We start from the raw sequence: 3,650 nt of genomic DNA, 5'->3' as shown, positions 1-3,650 counted from the left end.
GGCTCCTGCCTCCTACAGCCACAGAAAATAAGACAAGGTATCCATTTCGTAGCAAAATAAAGAATTGTGGGTGCATCTACATGTGTGCAGTTACTGCACAGTAAATTAAATTTCTCCACAGTGCGGGTGCACATCTACACTGCACAGTGAATATGGTGACTTATGCCAATTTGAACGTAAATTTGATACCTGCATCATGCACGTATCAAATTTATGCCTGATTAGTTACTGCACAGTAACACACGTGTAGATGCATTACTGCGCAGTAACCCAGGGAGTCTCCCTGCTGCCTCTTCCCAGCCACTAGGGGGTTGGCCTGAGCTGCTGGCTGGCTGCCTCTCCTGGTTTCAACTTGGGACTAAAGTTAGGGCTGGCAATCATGTGGCCGGAGGCTGGAGCTTCCCCCGGTGGCCACAGGGGCACATGGTAGGCTGCTCTGATTTGGGATTAAATTTAGTCCCAGGTTGCCTGCATGTGTACACATCAGCCTATTCCCATTTACTGTGCAGTAAATTTAAGCCAGCATAAATGCACGTGTAGACACACCCTGTAAAACTTGCTTGCATACCTTCTCCTTGAAACCACAAATATGGTCTGGCAATCTCACGGTCATCAGCCAGCATTCCTCCCATCAAAATGCTTCTTTAAAAGAAGAAGATTTCAATTCAATTCCCACTTCCAGCATCAGAGAGATATGGGGATCAGTACTTAGCAAGGCCAGTCAGGAAGAAGGAAGGCAGTGACAACAGCTACAAAATTATTATATGGTTCTCTGGTCATCAGAATCACACTGATTCTAACAGCTGGTGATTACAAGAAGTGATGGCAAAGTAAAGTGAGCAAAGTAAACACCTGTGTGGAGTCCCATAAAGAAATTCTGTACAGTTTTGGGAATCCATTGCATTTTACTAATTTATTGCTATAAACCTGTAATAAAAAATAAACAGTTCAGTCCAGTAAACTTCAGCATCTAAAATCTGCATGATGTTAGGTGTTTCCACCACCTTAGCCAAGTAGTAGATTTTAAAACTATTACATGTTTTTTTGCCAGCTTATCACCTCTCAGTGAGCATGTAGTGACTGACTAATTCATGATGCTGTTGTGATGCTTTTCCGGCTGGTATTGCTGTTCTCAAGGTCAGCGGATGCAATCTTACCTGCTCATCTAGAATTGTCTCCTAGTTAATTATTTTCAGGACTCCTAAGATTTTCTATTTAATAAAAAAAATTTTTTGGTCATCTGTTGTACCATTACTTTGTGCCCAATGGAAAATTAAAATGGTACCATTCACATCAGTACTGAAAGGCTGCTGTCTTGCATCCATTTTGTCATATTTTTCATTGCAGAGATATTATCGCGGCTTGTGTCATTCTTGTATTTCATTGCCAAAGCCTTGCTTTCAGCTCTGCAGTGACAGCTGATCCTTTAGCAGTGACCACCCATTCTTCAAAAATATGAAGCAGCAATTCTTTGGGTGGAGAATCATTTTGACTTCCTCACTTTCTATGCAAATTACATTGACAATCCTAACTTTACACAAGCACTTATGGATGGTGTCCCATGAGTATCACAGCACATGAAGAATATCCCATAATCAATGGCACTAGTTGAACCTTGAGTCATCAGTTGTCATTATTTTGTCACAATGTTTTGGTATATGCTCTTCATCTGTTTTATAATGCTTTTGTTGAGCGGTTGCATGATCCAGGTTGTATTAGCAGGAAAATATATTAGTTTACTATTCTTCAATACAACTTTTAGTGGAAGCATGAGCAACATAACAATATTCCTATGATTTTTGGTAGTTCAGGATCTCATCCATTTGAAAATTCCACAAAAACTCAGCTCTTTTCTTTGCTCTATAGGTGACCGGCAGAATCGGGGCTCAACAAGCGCCTTGTGAATTTTTGTTCTTCTGAATAACCAGTCAGGGCCTATTTTCACTGCCTGACATGTTGCAAGCTAGAAGCATTGTAATACAGTCTTGCTTGGAAGTAAAGGTCAGATTAGGTGTCACTCAAAATAAAAGGTAAATTCCATCTCTGTTGCAAATACCATCAGTGGCATAATCTTGCAGTGTTTCAGGCAAAGCCCCACCTTTCTTCTGAAAACCCACTGGAATCCTGCGTTTTGGCATTCAACTTTTCCTGTATGATGATAGGTGTTTCCACCACTTTAGCCAACTACTGGGTTTTAAAAACCATTACGTGTTTTGTTGCCAAGCTTATCACCTCTCAGTGAGAATGGAGTGACTGACTATTTCATGATGCTGTTGTGTCTATGTCAACCAAAGTGGAAGTGTTACTTCTAGTTCAGTGACTCTCATGCTTTCCAGTTGGTATTGTGGTTCCCAAAGTCAGTGGATGCAATCTTACCTTTTAATTAAAAAATTCTTCTAAGAGTCAATTATGAGATGCCCAGCTTCACTGGCACTTCTCTTTCAGTGCTGACAGATGTGATGGTTTGTTGCACAATCAGCCACTGAAAGCGCCCTACAGCTGTGCACTGACAAAAAAGTGTGGCTGCAGGGCACTTTAAAAATGCCTGATCACATGACAATCTGAACCCTTATGTAATCTGATAATCTGGGTTTTCAGATCACATGGGGGTTCAAATGAGGTGCTCTAAAGCAAAGAGCCTTCATTAATGTCTGCCAGCACACACCTGGAGCAGGGCTGGGCGGATGCAGCCCAGCTCTGCTCCAGGTGCTGTCTTCAGAATGGGAGGGGGAGTGAGTTCAGTTTGGGGGTTGCCCAGCCAGTGCTGGAGGGTGGGCAGCCCCCTCCAATCCACCTGACCCCCACAACTCTAGAGCAGGCTGGAGAAACCCCAGAATGGACCGCTGTCCCCTGCCTCCCCACCCCAATCCCATCCTGAGATAACATGGGAGCTTGGAGAGGGGTGGGGATCAGGGAAAGATGCTGCAGACATGCAGCCTCTCTCCCTGGATCAGCTCCAAAGCGGAGCTTGATCACCCACCCTCCTGATCCAACACCGAACTGTGAAGTGCCATGAATTAGACTGGAGAGCTGCACATCTGTCCTTTGCACTTTTCTAGCTGCTGGTTGCTCCATTGATAGAGTTAAGCTCTCAGAAAAGATAATGTCTTTTCACTCTTTTTGCTAGTTCACACCTGGATTGATCTCACATGCTCAATAGTGACCTGCCACTGTGTAGGAACCTGGCTTTGTAGTACATGCATACACACACACACGGGCACGCTATGGACCCAGAGAGTCTTGATTCTAATAAGTCTTGAAAAAATGCTTATTTGCATAGATTATGTTTTAAGACTTTGATTCTAAAAAGTAACTGATTCTGTAAAGTGAGATGCTGTGAAGCAAGGGGAAAGGCTTATAGTACGATGCTTTTGGCATCTGGCTTGAAGACTTTGGTTGTACTATGCAGCTATTTTTATTAAGCAAGATTCTAATAAACAGTGATGTGATAATGTATGATGTGAATATGGTCTCAAAAGACTGAAAATAAAATTGGCTGATTGACCAATAAATCTGGCTGACATACCAACTTTTTCTCATCCCCAGTTAGGAAGGAGGCTAGCTATGTATAAATGTTCCTCTGTAAAGAGAACAGGAGAAACATAAAATGCCTCCAGAGTTTTCTGGGCCTCTTATCTCCTGCCATATGT

This window comes from Alligator sinensis, unplaced genomic scaffold, assembly GCF_000455745.1.
Source record: "Alligator sinensis unplaced genomic scaffold, ASM45574v1 scaffold1869_1, whole genome shotgun sequence".
NCBI classification, from domain to species: Eukaryota; Metazoa; Chordata; order Crocodylia; family Alligatoridae; genus Alligator; species Alligator sinensis.
The sequence above is the reverse complement of the archived record's forward strand: the minus strand, read 5'-3'. Positions refer to the sequence as shown.